This window comes from Argopecten irradians, chromosome 6, assembly GCF_041381155.1.
Source record: "Argopecten irradians isolate NY chromosome 6, Ai_NY, whole genome shotgun sequence".
Lineage (NCBI taxonomy): Eukaryota > Metazoa > Mollusca > Bivalvia > Pectinida > Pectinidae > Argopecten > Argopecten irradians.
Genome location: NC_091139.1, coordinates 27,801,139 through 27,821,431, shown reverse-complemented (window position 1 = coordinate 27,821,431; position 20,293 = coordinate 27,801,139). Strand labels below are relative to the sequence as shown.

Here is a 20,293-nt window from a genome sequence, read left to right as displayed (position 1 = left end):
AGACTGCAGTATGTTCCATCCTGTGTATGCAGTGCTTTGTACCTGTGTGTATGGTTTCGGAGACTGCAGTATGTTCCATCCTGTGTATGCAGTGCTTTGTACCTGTGTGTATGGTTTCGGAGACTGCAGTATGTTCCATCCTGTGCATGCAGTGCTTTGTACCTGTGTATATCGTTTCGGAGACTGCAGACCACTGTCGTTTTTTCTGAACAGGCAGCAAATATTACAGATATGGAGAGATTTAGATGACATTGAATATTCATTTTGATGTGAATTGTTAAATAGCCATTTTGTGCCGATATCCCAGAGAATGACATTAACATGACCTCTCGCAAAACACATCAGATAGGGTTTGTACACAATATCAGATACAAATATCCAAAAATTGTTTATACTGCGTCATTTCCACCTTGAGATATGGAATTTATGAGATTTAAAATTGAATTCAAAACCAATATCAAATGACCTACACTATCACTATAAGCCCCAGATCATGTATTTTACACAAATCTGGACCCTGGAACAGGCCATAAGAGTAAGGCCATATAGCAATGTTTACAAAAGACTATAATGCTATAACGAAGGACCACTAAGCACTATATAAGGCCGCTATATATACAAACAAGGACATTTCTATGATATAAGTATTGCCTACCTTACAACAATACTGAGATATTAAATCCGCGACATGGAGACTTTTGTAAGCCGAGGTAACGCGATACTGATGTCATGAGAGATAAAAAACTTATACTTCTTGGTCTGATTTCCAACTCACACACACACACACACAATTTGTTGTTAAATATGGAACAGCCCTGTGTATTATTATTGATATATAGATCCAGTCATTACAGGTAAATAAACACTATAAAAATAGGTCAACGTATCACAACTCATACCACGCTGGATCAATTGAATCTGATCCTGGCTGATACCTGCAACTGACTGCAGCACCTGAATTCAGAAACTAACAAGTAGCTGGAAAAATATATCAATATGTAACTTAAGATAGATTACTTAGGTCTCCAATATTATGTAGAATTCAAGATCCATGAAGAGCATAAAATTTGTTTTACGAAGATTCCTTTTACAAATTACTACAAAACTTTCATAATTAACTTGGAAGTTTCTGAAAAACTATAACCCATTACTAAGGATTCTTTTCTTTCAATCAAATGCCACCCTTGACACTTCGTCACCAATAACTGTTACATTGATAGGGATCTGGGATAGAATGTAATCTGTAATCAAATTGGTCAATAATTTATTTGTGGTCTAGTAAAATGTTGATGTTGACCTGAGGCCATGTCGCTCAATAAATCATACCCAGACAGGATAAAATTTACGTCTGCCGTTAACTTCTGTCCGACTTCCATTACTAATTCAATTATTTCACCTACCCCTGTGGCTATGTAAGGTGTTTTACTCAGATTTGGCCAGGTGAGATGGTGGATGTACATAAAGAAGTAATACTTAACCCATAGCATACCTGTACGACACCCACACTACCTGTATATAACTAACCAGGGTATATACCTGGCCAAAACACGATATGTCTGTTTATGCCTACAGGTATGCCATATAAAAACATGTACAGATATCCCTTACGAAGATATAGATATATTAGCAGATTTTATTTTTTATTTTTCATGCTCGACCGCCAAGGTAACCATAAACACAGAAATATAAAACTGGTTCTCTAAGTCAGGGTACCAACACACAGAACATCTACATACATATATATGTTTGTATGACCAACAAATTTCTCTTGTTAAACCGTGATCCTACTAAATGGACTCTCATTCTACACTAAATCCACCAAGTACAACATTTTCTGAAAATGTCCTTGCAGCATTTTTTTTATCACAAAAACACACCTATATTTTGATTCCTACCTGAGGCATAAGTACAATGGGTTGTGTTCTAGTTCAGGTAAATGATACATAAGTTTGAAATACACCAACCTACCTTCTCAGATTTGTAACAAAAATAAAGTTCCAATACACATTCAAATCCACTGGGGTAGAAAATCACACAAAAAATAGGCTGGGTCAAAAATATTTCCTATTTTTGAAACACGCAGAATAACAAACAAATACTTTGCAGGTAGGTCAGGAAAAAAAACAGGTACAAATCCACAGATCGTAAACAAGATCTATAATTCCTGAAGTATTACAAGCTTGACCAGACGTCAGCAGGTGAAGAGGGTATAAAATCCAGGGATATATGAAGTAGTCATAAAAACACAAGTTTGTTTTGTGGTCAAAATAACATCCTACGTACAGAGAGGTACGCGTGGCTGTAAGGTCGACAACGTGGACAACCTAACCCTTAACTGAAGGAGTGTAACACAGAGCTGGTCACTGAGCCGCAGCCAGGTGGAAAATCTCACAGAATGACCTTGCAAGAATTAAAGCTTTAGGGAGTATTATCAGTGGACAATGGCTGGGGTAGCTAGTGTTAGAGACATGATCTAGTCACAATTAATACATAGGGGCCCTTTAAAACACCTCACTTCCTATACCATTATGTATAATCTCCATTTCCTGTTAAAGCTTGACTGCTTCAAAAATGCTGCAAATCTTGTTAAACTGCAATAATAGTCAAACATGAATAAAGGAATACAGAAAACCACAGACAGAATAACACAGACATCTCCTTTTCTAGGTAATAACCCAAGGGTACATGGATCAAGGTCACCTCTCGGATACATCCAACTCCAGATCCATCCTAACCCCTTGGATCCAGTTCCATGACACATAAAAGAACAGTCAACATTCCAATTTCCCCATGAGAATATTAATTAATGTCACATCATAAAAGAATTGATTGATTGATTGATTGATTGATCGATTGATTGGTGGGACTTAATGTCCTAGTTCCGGTTATAACCAAGTCTAGGATACCTGAAAGAGTTCCCTTACGTAGGGGTCACAATGATGACTCTTGAAAACCATTTGAACCATGACTGTCCTCAATTCATGATGAGATAATTTTTGGCTCTCAACCTTTGGAAGAACAAGATTCAGTTACCTAAACCTTAATTATACCAACTTCTCGTTAAAGATTCTAGAGAGAGATTCTTGGTATAAAAGTTTGTGATTTAGCTCCCATCCCCTTCAGACAAATTTTGTTCAAACCCAGTAAGACACCATTTTGTTCCCAACCCCTAGTAGGATCAACAATTTCCCATGGTCATTACATACTCATACTAATAACACACTAGATCTACCTGTGCCATCATGCGTTATAAAAACTCTGTGGCATTTCAGTATAACAGGTCCATAAACACTTGATCAGCACCCATTATCACTACGACCTAAACACTGGCCAACTACCTATAGTGTACAGGTAGTTTAACAAGATAATCTCACCTTTGTTGTTGTTCAGGTATCCTAAGTATAGATCAGGCTAAGTCCTGTACATATCTCGGGCTGCCTTAAATACCTCATGAAAGTCGCTTTTACCAAAACATTTCATGTAGTGAGCCCAAATAACGTACTTTTAGAGTGTTCACATGACAGAGGGAACTGATATTACAAACAGACATTTTACTCATCCATTCAGGTTTAGCAAGTATGAATGGTTATCCTAGTCAACATCATAGTAAGTTTTAATCTCGGCTATTTTAAGGCTGTGTCTCACCTGTTGACCTTACCTGTGAGGTGGTCCTAATTAGTTAATATCCCAACGATAATATGTCCAAGCTGGTCCCTATCGAATACCATTAACACACAGCGTATAACTTGTACTGCACATATATACACATATCTCCAGTATATATAAATATATTACATGTGTTCCGGCTGACTGACTAACACACAGGTAAATATATATCTCTCCAAACTTCACTTCAACAATCCGCTAGCGTCACACCTGTGCAAAGAAAGACCCTGTTTGGTCCAAGACTGACCATTCAAATGACCAGGAAATGAACAATTTAGACACTAAATACACCACCTCCACGTCAGATCGTATATCTCACCTGTCTGTCCAGCGCAAGTGCAGGTAATTACAGCGTAGATGACCATATGGTTTATAAAGACCCGAGGGCAAACATGAAACTCGGAGAATCGCAGGTACACAATGGGATGTTACCTGAGATTTTTAGTTAAGTGTTGAAACTATTGAGAAGAGCGGTTTGGAGGCTAACTCAACCGTGACGCATCCATTCATATGTAAAGTACCTATCACTTTTTATGTCTCCCTCGAATCTCGTTTCTTTAAAGCAACGCCTCTTACAAACAAGGCCAAACTTGATACTGCTTCAAACTACGGACTTATCTCAAGGTTGCTGGACAAAATTACTATCCTGCGTATAGGGATCACTTCAATAGCAAATCAATACCTCTGAATAAACTTTGTCAGAGTTTTTATTTTCTGTGATGACTCTTCAAGCCGACATCATTCAAACATTTAAAACCTGAAGTCTAGACTATAATACTTCAACTGAGTCTAATCCTAAAGTTTCCCTATAATGTATATGATCTAATTTCAATATATTTAACAAACATGAAATGACATAGCAGAAATCTAAAGACTTAATCATATTACATAACTCTTTTATCCTGTTTTCTGGTTTTTTCTGTTAAGATGTCCTGTGTGCCTATAAATCTTGTTAAGCCATGTCTAAGACAAGTAGATTGACTGAATACACAGAAAAAACACTTGGGTTACTTATAAAAGCATAACTTTCACTTCCCGTTGTGGATCAGGCAAATAGCATTACCACTTAATCCACTTTTTTGATCCGTTTTGATCTCTTAACATCCTAAGCCACTTTTTATTATTTATCAGCATTCAAAAATATAAATAGAATTTCAATAACTTCAAATAACATCCAGATTTTGAAATGAACATTCTCCAGAAATTTCATCCAAAATTATCAGAAAACTTCATTATCATCAAATTATGCCCATTGCCAAGGAATCAAATGCTTATGCTCTTTCACTCAAATGAAACCAAAGAAATTGGCTTGTACATGTAAAAGATAAGAGACACACTTAAAGTTGATATCATCTTCAAAACACTTACATAGATATACAAGTCAGATGTATAAATTACATGTGGACCAGGATACAAATACAGGAAATATTGCCAAAGAAAAGTTAAGTTTTCAAGAACAGGAACAACCTTTGCTGATGGATAATTCATAGAAGAAAAAATTACACATTCAAATTTTCATTTTAACTAAACACATAATTTAAATATACAACAATGAACTTCAGAATGTGTGGCTATACAGACCTACTTAAAGTTTGGAAGTGATTAAAATTTCAGAACATCAAATCAGATAATAGATCAATCATCATTTTATAACAAATATACCATAGTACATAGTAGTATTTATCATTAAAGTCTTATTATTCCAATAAATGTGTTAAAATTTCAAAAAGTCTTTTGTTGTAAATCTATATAAGGTAATTTTACTCAAAATATAGTAACTATCAAACAAACAAATGATTTTTTCCAGGGAACTGAGTATCAGAATTCCTATATTATTAAATCAAAACATTGTGAACTAGAAATTTCGGTAAGGTAAAAATGAAGATATCAAAACCAGCGAAGACTGTATGGGAGGAAATATTAATGCTAGCTCTGCCATTTTTAGGTGGGGGGGCTTTAAAATTAGGTTATCACCATTTCCTTTTTCTATTTTTTGTTGAATACCAATTCCTACCAGTGATTAAGGAATTTAAGGCAAGCTAGAGAGAAATTCCCTCTAGTGTTGGGGATATCTAGGATAGTAATTATATACAAATGATTAAAACCCATCACTGTCGTCACAAATGGCTGGCTGACTGACAGCACCGTTAAACAGATCACACAGCATAGTCATTAAGTCAGGTATATCATTTTCACCTGCAGTAAAATATTATCATAAATACTATATTAAACTGGTCAAATCGGCCTGACCTCATTCTCCACGGTCTGTGACAGATATATTTGCTATCACTGTTGGGGGAAATGTGGGGGAGATCCAAATCTATAAAAGGGCATTAGAGGGCATCAAATTGTACAACATTAACAGTTAAAATACATATCTCATCTTTTGTGATATTTCGTATTCCAACTGTTCAAAGAACATTTATGAAATATTTATGTGAATAAATTCATGTACTTTTGTTGTACATCAGTATGTCCTCAGAGGTGAATAGCATATAGGTGACTGACATGGACTATTCCCTGTGTAGGGCAGAGATATGATCAGGGATCTAATAGCACACTATCTTTTGACAATAAATCACAAAAGAGCATTGAAAATCACATTTATGGTGATTTGCCTACATTTCCTCAGCAGGGGTCTGTGTGACATTTCATACCCAGAAATATTTATAGATTTGACATTTCAGAATTTTAAAATATTTTCTTCCTTACCTATTCATATGTCAAATCAAGCTTTTATTCTCCCATGCATTCCAACAAAATGTACATTTCATTAGGAAAAGAAGAGTAGATATATGTTACAGTATAAAATATCAACAATGCTGAATTTCACAGTGACAATAGATATCACAGACAAAAGTGTACAGAATACATATTTTCATATACATTGGCTAATAAGTCTAGTCACGAAAGCTGTTGACTTATATTCGTGATTTTATCACTGATAAACAAGTTACGAAGAATGGGTATCGTTTTCAGATGATGACAGTGGAAAATAACTCCCATCCCCTATCATGTGACAGAGGCAGTTACCAGCAGGACATATCTATGTATCTACATCCGCATAACCTGATCCCATAAGGACATCTCTTGTGATTTAAGATGTTATAAATTATTACCATAGGCATACCTGTAAGGAATTCAGAGATCCTTTGGTCCGCTAAGATGTATAAGAAACAGTTGTATTTATAACCAGAATAGAGTTTAACTTGTGACAAATGACAACTGTATCAAAGTTTAACTCACTTTTCCAAAACAATATTACAAATTTAATATATACATATAGACCATGTCTGATTGCAATCAATTGCAAATCTATTTTCGTGTAATCTGTTTGAAACCAATTTGCTATAGAATCAGAAAACCATTTCACAAATTCAAAATTGAAATTTCGATAGAAATGGGTAAAACTCATTTTAACAAAAGTTTCAAAGGATGAAAAACACATAAAATAAGTATCTATCAATCAAATGACAATGGATTCAAGATTTCCTCTTCTATCATCGAAAGGAAACAATTAATCCCTAAAACATCTACCCAATCTGTCAGCTAATGTGCCCATTCATCAAATTTATCACCAAAGTAAATGCTTCTCAGCACACAATATCTAAATAACAATACATATTAGACAAATTGAGTGGTTGGATTTTTTGTATAATATGAAACTGTTCACACTGCTATCAATTTATTTCTAGACAGATAATTTCCCATGAATATGTTTAGGTATGAAAGAGATTTCGTCTGAATTTATTCATTCATTTATTTTATCCAGAACAAAAGGTTCCCCCTCGGTGTTGATAGATATTACTGACAGCTATCGTCAATTTGTCAACTTAATCGACTCAGGATGTCGTTTTATAGAGTAGATAACCTGCTATAATGATCACCAGAAATATTTGGAGAATCCCCTTTAGCATATATATCCTCCATTACCATGCAAACTATAAGCATAGAGGCTAAATGCATTGGCAAAAGAATTGCTCAGTCCCCTCAGCAGATATGAGCCAAGAAAAAGTTTTTGTGGGTCAGAGTGACCAACAATTGATCAATCATACAGCAAGTCATGCATAGATTTATCTTTTTTAAAGCAAATAATCTTTGATACTGTTGCTTTTGCAAGTAAGAATTATATGCTTGTATGCTTAATGAAAATATTTCAGTAGCAGTTTTGAGATTACCAAGACATGTAAATAAGTTTCTCCTGTATATGTTCTGTATATAAGAACAGGTGCCCCATGTTATAAGTGTCAGTCCAGTGATGGACCATTTGTTACCTGAACAGAAACACCCTCCCTAGCCTCCAGACTCTACCGTCTACATCAATCAAGCATCATCTCATAGTACTATTGTCAACAATCAGCAAAACACTATCACGGACATGCTTAAGTTGGCATTATTGTATATTAGTTATTAAAGCTTTCATATCTTTAAATCTGACTTTTAGTGTTTTAGTTCATCAACAATTAAGGTATATGATAAGATCCATACAAAACTAGAAATGTCTAAGATATATATGTCCAACACTTCCATACATCAAAGTCGAATAGGACTGGGACATGGTGGGACAGGCGGAGGGTACACTTTGAATGCCTCACCCCTGCTATCTGATTGAGGCGCATAAAAATACAACAAACAAAAACACATCCCCAAACTCTCTCAGTCATCTTCACTTGAGTATCTTTCCTCTTTCAGTGCCATTAATACTAATGAGGGATTATAATAGTATGTTCCTCATTCACTTTTAACATCAGTACTGGCCTTAAATTTTCCAGCTGAAGTCCCATCACCTCCCTATCATCAACAAGACAAGTACTAACCTCCATCAGGGTCTATCACCTCCCGATCATCAACAGGGTCTATTTTGGGTGGCACTAAAGATGGACACATATAGTTAGGTCTCCCTATAAAGTTAACAGGATTCCTAATTCACTTTTAACATCAGTACTGACCTTCATTTTACAGTTAAAGTTTCATCACCTTTGATGAGGAACTAATTGTTTCCCAATCACCTGCAGGACAATACTAACCTCCATCTTTACTGCTCCAGATCTGAGCCCGACTATTTTGGGTGGCACTAAAGATGGACACATACATGTTAGGTCTCCCTATAAAGTAACCCTGATCCCCTTCTTATCTCCCACTTACACTTGATACTTACCTATATAGCTAGATCTGGTGTTTTTTAGCTGTGCGGATTACCATGGGAACACATTGCCAGTGAGATAACCAGTAACCACCTTTACTGCTAATTCCCAGGCTTTAAGCTACACAGATATTGTCTACATAATACCTGTTCTACCAGCTTTATCATAAACCTATTCTCTTCCCTGCCCAATAATGATAACGAGAGTTAGATATGTCAAGCTAATCCCCTCGACCTCTGACCTGGAACTTCTTATATTAACTGTATATCACCTTTTTTTATCATAAAAGGCTTCCCTGGAATCTTAATCCTGCCCCAAATGGAAAGTTTAGCTTGAGGTCATATCTAGTACAGATGGCTTATAAGAGCAGACACATTATATGTCTGCGTAGTTTTCAAAGATAAAATATATATTTTAACTGGCGGAAAATTCCAAATCATAATGATGATGTCATCAGAAGTCATCGATCTGCGACTACATTTTGACAGTCTTTTATGTGGTCGAAATAATCTTAATACATAATCAAAGATTGAAAAACTCAGTATCTAATCAAAAGGTTTCAGCTGAGTTGTTAAAGTATACAGGTCAAGGTTGTTCATCTGAACAAACTTGGTATTGGCAGCCATATATTTCCAGCATGCTACAACTAATACTGAAAGGTTTTCATAATTTACTGCAAGTACTTGTACCACCCATCCCTGGTGACTCTTTCACAAAAAATAGATAAATAAATATATATTGTTCTAACAATTTTCAGAAATATTATCTCATTTAAATTTACAACTACTGATGGAAGGTAACATGTAGCTTGATATTGTGCTGAAATAATCCAAGCTGTTAATTTATTTTTCAAATGGTAATGGTGTTAAATAAGGCATTAGAAATATGTAATAAATGACATGATGTGGCATGCACACATCGTCAGTCAGGTATGGAGAATTTTCCCAAGTTCTTGTCAAAGAAAATGATTTTTATTCCAATGTAAATAGATTATATGACTGAGATTTGACATCATATATATACACATTCCAGCTTAGTTAAATTCGGGTTTAGCGACAAACATGCACATTTTCGCAGCACATTTATAGCTTGTAATCAGATTTATCTCACTTTCTATCAAAATTTAACCAGAACTTACCACAACATTTTTACTTATCAATGTACATTTAAGAATGTACATCCCACACAGGATGGAGGATATCTATTTGACATGTAACTGTGCAACACCTAAAACCTTTTGTAATTAGTTGTGGGGGCTGAAGACTCCTTTATGACAGGTAAATCTCCTGATGATGATCCATAACCCCAAAGTATGTATGGGGGAGGGGGAGGAGGGCAATCGCAGACAACTTCAACACTTTAGGAGTTGCACATATGACTGGTAAAAAGAACAAATTCTACTGATCCATTCCCTTGGGAGTAAAGGTGGAGTACTTGTAGGGGTGGGGTGAAGACACCTACATCGGTTCAGGAGTCAGGGATTATGACAAGTGAGGGGGAGGATTTCTTCTGATTTGTATCTTCTGGGGCAGGGGGTGAAGGGGGTAGGGGGTAACAGGCACCTTCAGCAGTCCAGAAGTCGGAATTATGACAGGTGAGGGGGAGAAATTCTACTGATCTATACCCCCTGGCACCAAATCCTGTTCTGGTTGTCACTCTATCTGTTACTTATCGTAATAAAGTATAAACTAGACAGCCATCCCTAACGCCACAGGATTGCCATCCGTCTGTTCTATTTACACTTGAAAATTAATACAATTATTTCCTTATTTGGTTAAGTTATAAACAAGAATGTAAGTGAAATCAAATTTACAAACCAAAGAGTAAACAAACAATTCCTTATCTTTATAACAAAACTATGAGATTTGTAATGATAACAATACAAACATTTGCTGGTGACCCTTAAATGTCAAGGTCAAATTCCTTTACCTTCAGTCAAGAAAGTAAACTTAATTTTGATGCGGTAATAAGAGTCCGTTGAAATGTCGCCCAACAATGCATCTTTTAAAGATGTTATCAGATACTATTACTATATCTGACCAAGAAAAAACCGACATTCTTCTGGCCCCAGACATTTAAGTTCATAATGTAAATTAAAAGAAAATTTGTAATATGATGATGCAAATTTCATCTCAGCAATATATATTTGAAGGTGACGGATGTTTAGAGGGAGCAGTTGTTACACATCAAAACAAAAGTAAACATTTTCTGTATGGACACCATCATGTTTTAATGCACCCACAACATACCAAGCATTTGACCTGATATCAAAAATACATAGAACTAAAAATGTTTGTAAGATATAAATGACTTCTTCTCTACTTCTCCATTGTATTTGAAAGTAGCTAGGACAGGACATGAAGGCACAGGACAGGACAGTACAGACTGGACACGGGTAACACTGTATGCTCCCTCTCCCAATATTTCATGATGGAGGCAGAACAAAATAATGAACCTCTCTTTGATTGGAAGGTAATATACATTTCAAAAAGTTTGGAAATAATTGTATACCAACAATGGCAATCCAAAATATGTCGCTCCTTCAAAAAGCGTCATCAAACTTGTTAGTATCTTAATGAATGTAATAGGTTCTGCAACAATTTTTCTTTTCAAAACAAAATGGCTGAATAATTATAACAAGTATACCCAATTATATAAGTCCAGGGCAAAATTCTTGGTTAATGGTTATGATGTCACACCAAAAAATATTCTGAAGGGGAGGGGGTATACAAGTCCTTTATATTCTAGGGGTGGGGATGGGGGGATAGGGTATATATGCGCAGGAGGGTAAATTAAGAGAAATGGTTGTAGAAATATGCACACAGTAGTAGTAGCATTAGTGTGTGGGTTTGTGATTTAGTAGGGGTGTATAAAAAGAGCTGTGCTTGTCATAACAGGATAGTCTGTACCTCCAAACAAAATCTCAGACAGATTCAGGTGACGTATGATAACCCTACCACTTTATTCATACAAATGTTTCACTTTTGTAGGTACAGTGAATAACACTTTTTTTCAATAAAATGTTTTACATCTGCTTAACAGAAATATTTTTTTGACAAATTTATGAACAGGGAATACACTGAAGCCTTACAGTCACCTCTGTATTAGACCACTCTCTTTGGTACAGTCACCTCTGTATTAAGACCACTCTCTTTAGGTATCAGTCACCTCTGTATTATGACCACTCTCTTTAGGTAGCAGTCACCTCTGTATTATGACCACTCTCTTTTAGGTACAGTCACCTCTGTATTATGACCACTCTCTTTGGGTAGCAGTCACCTCTGTATTATGACACTCTCTTTGGGTACAGTCACCTCTGTATTAGACCACTCTCTTTGGGTAGCAGTCACCTCTGTATTATGACACTCTCTTTGGGTAGCAGTCACCTCTGTATTATGACCACTCTCTTTGGGTAGCAGTCACCTCTGTATTATGACCACTCTCTTTGGGTAGCAGTCACCTCTGTATTATGACCACTCTCTTTGGGTAGCAGTCACCTCTGTATTAGACCACTCTCTTTGGGTAGCAGTCACCTCTGTATTATGACCACTCTCTTTGGGTAGCAGTCACCTCTGTATTAAGACCACTCTCTTTGGGTAGATGTCACCTCTGATTATGACCACTCTCTTTGGGTATCAGTCACCTCTGTATTATGACCACTCTCTTTGGGTATCAGTCACCTCTGTATTAAGACTACTCTCTTTGGGTAGCAGTCACCTCTGTATTATGACCACTCTCTTTGGGTATCAGTCACCTCTGTATTATGACCACTCTCTTTGGGTATCAGTCACCTCTGTATTATGACCACTCTCTTTAGGTATCAGTCACCTCTGTATTAAGATTACTCTCTTTGGGTATCAGTCACCTCTGTATTATGACCACTCTCTTTGGTATCAGTCACCTCTGTATTATGACCACTCTCTTTGGGTATCAGTCACCTCTGTATTATGACCACTCTCTTTAGGTATCAGTCACCTCTGTATTAAGATACTCTCTTTGGGTATCAGTCACCTCTGTATAAGCTACTCTCTTTGGGTAGCAGTCACCTCTGTATTATGACCACTCTCTTTGGGTAGCAGTCACCTCTGTATTATGACCACTCTCTTTGGGTAGCAGTCACCTCTGTATTAAGACTACTCTCTTTGGTATCAGTCACCTCTGTATTAGACTACTCTCTTTGGGTAGCAGTCACCTCTGTATTATGACCACTCTCTTTGGGTAGCAGTCACCTCTGTATTATGACCACTCTCTTTGGGTAGCAGTCACCTCTGTATTATACATTCTCTTTTGGAATCAGTCACCTCTGTATTATGACCACTCTCTTTGGGTAGCAGTCACCTCTGTATTATGACCACTCTCTTTGGGTATCAGTCACCTCTGTAAATACTACTCTCTTTAGGTATCAGTCACCTCTGTATAAAGATTACTCTCTTTGGGTATCAGTCACCTCTGTATTAAGACTACTCTCTTTGGGTAGCAGTCACCTCTGTATTATGACCACTCTCTTTGGGTAGCAGTCACCTCTGTATTAAGACTACTCTCTTTAGGTATCAGTCACCTCTGTATTAAGACTACTCTCTTTGGGTAGCAGTCACCTCTGTATTATGACCACTCTCTTTGGGTAGCAGTCACCTCTGTATTATGACCACTCTCTTTGGGTAGCAGTCACCTCTGTATTATAACCATTCTCTTTTGGAATCAGTCACCTCTGTATTATGACCACTCTCTTTGGGTAGCAGTCACCTCTGTATTATGACCACTCTCTTTGGGTAGCAGTCATCTCTGTATAATGACCACTCTCTTTGGGTAGCAGTCACCTCTGTATTATGACCAGTCTCTTTGGGTAGCAGTCATCTCTGTATTATGACCGCTCTCTTTGGGTATCAGTCACCTCTGTATTATGACCACTCTCTTTGGGTAGCAGTCACCTCTGTATTATGACCACTCTCTTTGGGTAGATGTCACCTCTGTATTAAGACCATTCTCTTTGGGTAGATGTCACCTCTGTATTAGACCTCTCTCTTTGGCTATCAGTCACCTCTGTATTATGACCACTCTCTTTGGGTAGCAGTCATCTCTGTATTATGACCACTTTTTTGGGTAGCAGTCACCTCTGTATTATGACCACTCTCTTTGGGTATCAGTCACCTCTGTATTAAGACCACTCTCTTTGGGTAGCAGTCACCTCTGTATTATGACCACTCTCTTTGGGTAGCAGTCACCTCTGTACCACTCTCTTTGGTAGCAGTCACCTCTGTATTATGACCACTCTCTTTGGGTATCAGTCACCTCTGTATTATGACCCTCTCTTTGGGTAGCAGTCACCTCTGTATTAGACTCTCTCTTTGGGTAGCAGTCACCTCTGTATTATGACCACTCTCTTTGGGTAGCAGTCACCTCTGTATTATGACCACTCTCTTTGGGTAGCAGTCACCTCTGTATTATGACCACTCTCTTTGGGTAGCAGTCACCTCTGTATTATGACCACTCTCTTTGGGTAGCAGTCACCTCTGTATTATGACCACTCTCTTTGGGTAGCAGTCACCTCTGTATTATGACCACTCTCTTTGGGTAGCAGTCACCTCTGTATTAAGACCACTCTCTTTGGGTAGCAGTCACCTCTGTATTATGACCACTCTCTTTGGGTAGCAGTCACCTCTGTATTATGACCACTCTCTTTGGGTAGCAGTCACCTCTGTATTATGACCACTCTCTTTGGGTAGCAGTCACCTCTGTATTATGACCACTCTCTTTGGGTAGCAGTCACCTCTGTATTATGACCACTCTCTTTGGGTAGCAGTCACCTCTGTATTATGACCACTCTCTTTGGGTAGCAGTCACCTCTGTATTATGACCACTCTCTTTGGGTAGCAGTCACCTCTGTATTATGACCACTCTCTTTGGTTAGCAGTCACCTCTGTATTATGACCACTCTCTTTGGGTACTAAAGTGTCATTTTTAACACAATGTGACCTGGGTATAGGGACCATTTTTCTATGTTCTTTGGGTGACCTTCATAGACAGGTTTGACTGAAGTATGGAACTTAAAACAAAATATCAAGTTTCAAAATTTTAAATTTCTTTAAAAATCAGATACAGTTGTAATTCAGTGACATTGCAGACATTCATTAATAAAATATGATCGATCGATGGTTGATAAAAATGAATTTCAAAAAAACTCTCAATGAAATGGATAAACATGTTCAACTAGTTTTCTATAGGTGTGCCCAAAATCAATAAACTAGCTTAATAAATGCTTATCTGAAAATAGAAATAATATCCCGGTGGGTCGACAGAACCTTAACTGCGATCCTAAATTACTATTTTCTTATAAAACTATAGGTGCAACAAGTTCATTCATTTGACATGAATGAGTTTATTGTGAATCATTCTGGACCTTTTTTTGCCGAATTTCTATGTGTATTAAATTTCCAATTGGCTCCATTAATCTTTCCTTTGTGCTCGAGTTATGAGAGGAATACTACCACTGAACGAGATAGTTACGTAATTCTGATCCCTTAATACACCAATAGAATCCTTTTTTGTATTCTCTACAGAACCAATAAATGTTTAAACCCCAGCTCTACATTATAACAATTGACAATAAATACAAAATTGCTGCGGCAGCGTTCATTACTATACCAATGATGTGATGCAGAAAGCTTAAAATGGAAGGTAATTATTATGGTCGGTCAAATTAAACAACAATAGGTTCGGCAGCCTCTGAGTGTTCAAAGTTTGCTGTTTTGTCGAAGTGCTCTGCTATGACCATCTTATTCTTTTAAAACTGCGAATACATAGATTTGACCTAAATTTGTATGAAGGGAGTTGTAAATAGAACAGGGGAAACTCATTATTTTGGAACACCTGGTCCATTGTTCATATTTTCTAACAGGGTCCTATTTTCATGGGGTTTTTTTCAAGCACAGAATATAAATTATCATTTTGTTGATGCTTCGCCCTTCTCATTTAAATTTTAATCATAATCATTTTAAGCATAAGCAAGCCACATCAAAACAATATCCTGCTTTAATAAAATGATAATATTTTAGATGAATAAGAAGCTTAATTTAGACAAAATGCATTATTTTACTGGTTCTGAAATAGCAGACCTCAATTCGCAGACTTAGATTTTGAAGCTATCCAACATCCAATAACACCGAAGTAAACAGGTAATTCTACTAATCCATCATTTATTACTAATTTACTATTGAAAAAGAGATCCCAGAGGGACAACAGACCACTGAAGAAAAGTGATTTGAACTGCCAATCATCTGACGATATGGTGAACAGCCAATTATCTGATGATATGGTGGGCTAAAAAGGTTAAGGTACCAAAATCAAAGATATATCTGGTAATAAACATAGCTGAATATTTAATGGTGAAAGCTTTGGTACGAGGGGCCGACCCTGAGTGGCCTATACATATATACAATCTCCTACACTAATTTCTCAGGTAAGTGGCCCCTAGCAGTACCTTAATGAGATATATTTAAGCTACACCTGTACTTACCTGCATAGTCATCATCATTTCTTACTTTGATCTTCGTCACAACAAGTGAACACCCAAATTTGCAGTTCTCATCAAACAACTACAAATTGTATGTATATGCAATGAAACCTGAGGATTTCAAGATTCAACAAGACACTAACACTTCAATATTCAACCTTCCTCTTGACACTAAGATATCAGCATTCCTCTTGACACTAAGATATCAGCATTCCTTTTGACACTAAGACTTCAGCATTCCTCTTGACACTAAAATTTTAGCATTCCTCTTGACACTAAGATTTCAGCAATCCTAAAGACCTAAGATTTCAGCATTCCTAAAGACCTAAGATTTCAGCATTTCTCAGGACACTAAGATTTCAGCGTTCCTAAAGACCTAAGATTTCTGCATTCCTAAAGACCTAAGATTTCAGTATTCCTAAAGACCTAAGATTTCAACATTTCTCAGGACACTAAGATTTCAGCATTCCTATAGACCCTAAGATTTCTGCATTCCTAAAGACCTAAGATTTCAGTATTCCTAAATATCTAAGATTTCAGCGTTCCTAAAGACCTTAGATTTCAGCATTCTTCACACCACTATAAGATTTGAAGAATCCTCCAAATCCTAAGATTCGAACATTACTCAGGACTCTGTGGGACCCTAAAATTTCAGTGCTCCACTACATGTACCCTATACAGAGAAACCAATAGCTCAGCAATGTGAGGCAACATCACGAAACCTGTCCAAGTTTACATAAGACCAAGTGCACCCTATATATAAGTATTGGCAGTATGCAGTTTATCCTGGACTGTGTTTATAGAATTCTCCCAATACCTATAAACACACATTTACATCCAGACTGGGGAAATGAAAAGAATTATGTTTCTAAGTGATGTATATTTGGGTGATAACAGTATGTTCCAAGTTCAAATCACAGCTTTATACCATATTGTTTGAATAAAACAAAAAACATTAATTTTAGGAAATCAAAATTACCATTTCTACAATAAGGGTTTAATGATTATCCCATAATGGCATTACTAGTTATTTTGTGTATCAAATTCTCATAGCTATTTCAATTTTCTGAGAAGTCACGAAATTATCATCCAAAATGAAAACATACTGGTATATATATCACCACATAGAGACATCAGAGAAACCAGTTTGTAATCTTCTGATTAATGAGAAGTATCACTTACTGACTTCAACAAGAGTTGTTTGCAATAATAAGTGAAAAATTCTTATAACTATATCAATGGCAGACTTACCGATTACTCCAAATCAAAACTGTCATACCTTGCCACATGTAGACTTCAGAAAGTAGCAGAGATTTATTTCTGACAATTAAGATGTAGACTAAGCTTTTGGTATATTTCAGTTCCAAGTTCAAATTCTAAACAGCTTTTAATTAGACCTCTTATCTAAATCACAGACAAATCACTTTGAGCTATAATCCACATTTCACAGACATCCAACTTGGACCAATATTGTGGTATGCATGATGTTGGAGTTCCATTTACCCCCAAAACAGACCACCAGGATCGTCTACACATAAAACAGGTTCCATAGATAACCAGGATATGTCATATGACAGTATTGAGATGAATTGTATCTGTCAATTAAATCAAATGCCACTTTTAATAAGTTGAGAATATAATTCCACTTCCTTCATATCAAAATTATAGACACTAGCGTTCTGTATCTGGCTACACTGCACATTTAACAATGTGACCTTAGTATAACCTTTAAGATCCTGTGACCTCAGTGAACTTCCTAATATCATAAAAGAATCCCTAATCTTGATATTCCTAAAGAGTGAAACTAAATGATCCATCCTCTGTAACTAAAGTGCCTGTATTCCCAATAAAACAGAACAGTTTCATTCTTAAAACACATATGTATTCAGATCTTTTGAAAGTTTTATTTTTGTATCAACATTGAATATTTAGGTTTGTTTACTGAATCTTGAGGCACTAATTCAGTAAAGGATCACTTCTAACTTGGTTCAACATCCTATCAACAGCAAGGGTCATTTAGGACATACCAGGTTTAGGAGATGGAGGAAAGCTAGAGTACCTGGAGAAAAAACACCGACCAACAGTCAGTGTGTAACATTTTTGCAGGTTCAACAAGGGATTCAAACTCGCAATTAAGAAGTGGAGGGCTTCTGGAAATATATAGGAACATCTTAACCACTTACTTGGTCACCGAGTCTCCAGAATTATGCTAAAGTTTACAGATAAAGTGTTGAGCAGAAGACACTTCAAGGTCAGATCTTACAATATTCAAGGTTGTTTGCTTATTAAACAAGAATGTAATATGCTTCTTCGGAAATTACTTTTGAAAAAAACCCAAACATGGTTGCTATATTTAAAGACATGTTATTATGTTTATTAACGGCCTGATATGGAAGCTTATCAAGCAATTTCTACAAAATTACGTGATCAGAGGGTGTTTGATAACCATATTAACAGATAAATCCATCACTTGTTCGTTTTTCAATTAATCACATGTCCTTTTTACATGACTGAGTATAATGTGTCTATTACAGTGCCTATCTCGTTTGGGATTATCTAAGGACTTGATTATAAGCCTGGTTACATAGTTAATTGAGTGCAGCAGATAGTGCACATAATGGCCGCCCAGGTTATCAGAGCTTTGTTGATCGGGATCAAGCCCGACAATACCGCTGCGTGCAACAATCTGAACGACTATTAGCACAGTAATTCGTGTAGAAAGAAGATTTATTCAGGCATGGTAGAATAAATAGATACTGCTTATTTTAAATTAAAAGAAACTGTTTACAATTTTAATTTTTTTTTTATATATATTATACTCGAGAAGCTTTAAATGACATCAATAACATGTATTGTTTCAAAGCACCAGAATGACCCTGGTAACGTGAATCTTTATCTTCCCGATCTGTCTCCTACGCAAGATCCATATCTGTTATATACAGGTATGAAGATGTTATCGTCAGCATGTCGGCCAGTGACACCATGCTGTAGGGACATACCCCAAGCCTTTGAAGTGTCCCTTACTAGACAAAAATAACAGCCTATGAACCTATCCATACAAAGTTACTCTAAAATAAATCAAACTCAGGAACACAAATTGCAATTTTATTCAGAAATTTGATTTCGGATGGAAACTCTACACCTTTTATATAAGTAAAGCACAGTCACCTGGAGGCTACGAGAGGAAAAATTTCATTCATTTCTATATAAACACCAGATTTCTACATAAACACTCTTATCTACCTGGGTAATGCTATACTTCATAAACAACAATGTGTATTCATGTTGAAGCACTCTGTTTCCTAACATTAGTTTCTCTATAAGTATCTTTGTATTTAACAAAATAAGCACACCACCACCAAAACTAAATAAAAATAGTAAAATTTCTATGAAACATACAAATACCTTATTATCTTACTGATTTGTCAATATTATCAGTATCTAAATACATTTTGATGTCATTTTTTTAAAGAATTATCCTTTCTTTGGGAGTAAGTAATGATTGTAATCACATTGGTTTTGAAATCAACATGATGTTTTTTGAGAAAAAATATTTGTAAATTTTTGAGAAACAACACAAATTTTGAGAAGTCAACATAATTTTTTTTTGAGAAAACAACATAATTTTTGAGAAAACAACATAATTTCCTCACACAGAGTAATGACATACAATCAATACCTGCTACAAAGGGAAGACAACTCATCAATCAGTTTATTTGCTGTATAAAGTTGTCTTCCCTTTGCAGCAGGTGTAAAAATTAAGCAACCTTTCCTATAAAGATTCCACATATATAGATGTAGACTTTAAATTACATGGAAAGCATTCTCTTTTATTTACTAGGTGTATGTGCTGCTTGTGCACCTCCTTGAAGCTATTGTATCAGGTTGAGTAAGGTAATAGGGATGTGGTGACTTAACATGTGGTCCAGAATAGTTCTGTATGTTAGGGGAGTAGGAGGAGGGGGGGAAGGTA

At 36.3% G+C, this 20,293-nt stretch overlaps 1 protein-coding gene across 13 annotated transcripts in view; it reads right to left on the bottom strand.

Annotated features, from left to right (window-relative positions):
* LOC138325514 (KN motif and ankyrin repeat domain-containing protein 1-like) overlaps positions 1–20,293 on the bottom strand; it is a 114,221-nt gene that overhangs the window by 44,770 nt on the left and 49,158 nt on the right. For 2 of the 13 annotated variants that reach the window (XR_011208791.1, XM_069271226.1), the window contains exon 1: positions 3,659–3,940. The exons of 3 other annotated variants lie outside the window; for them this stretch is intronic. The gene's annotated coding sequence lies outside the window, so the exon portion shown is untranslated. Of the gene's footprint in view, positions 1–1,968; positions 2,168–3,374; positions 3,397–3,645; positions 3,946–3,985; positions 4,106–20,293 lie in introns of those variants that run through there. 8 more of the 13 variants (XM_069271239.1, XM_069271238.1, XR_011208792.1 and 5 more) reach the window with 7 other exon arrangements.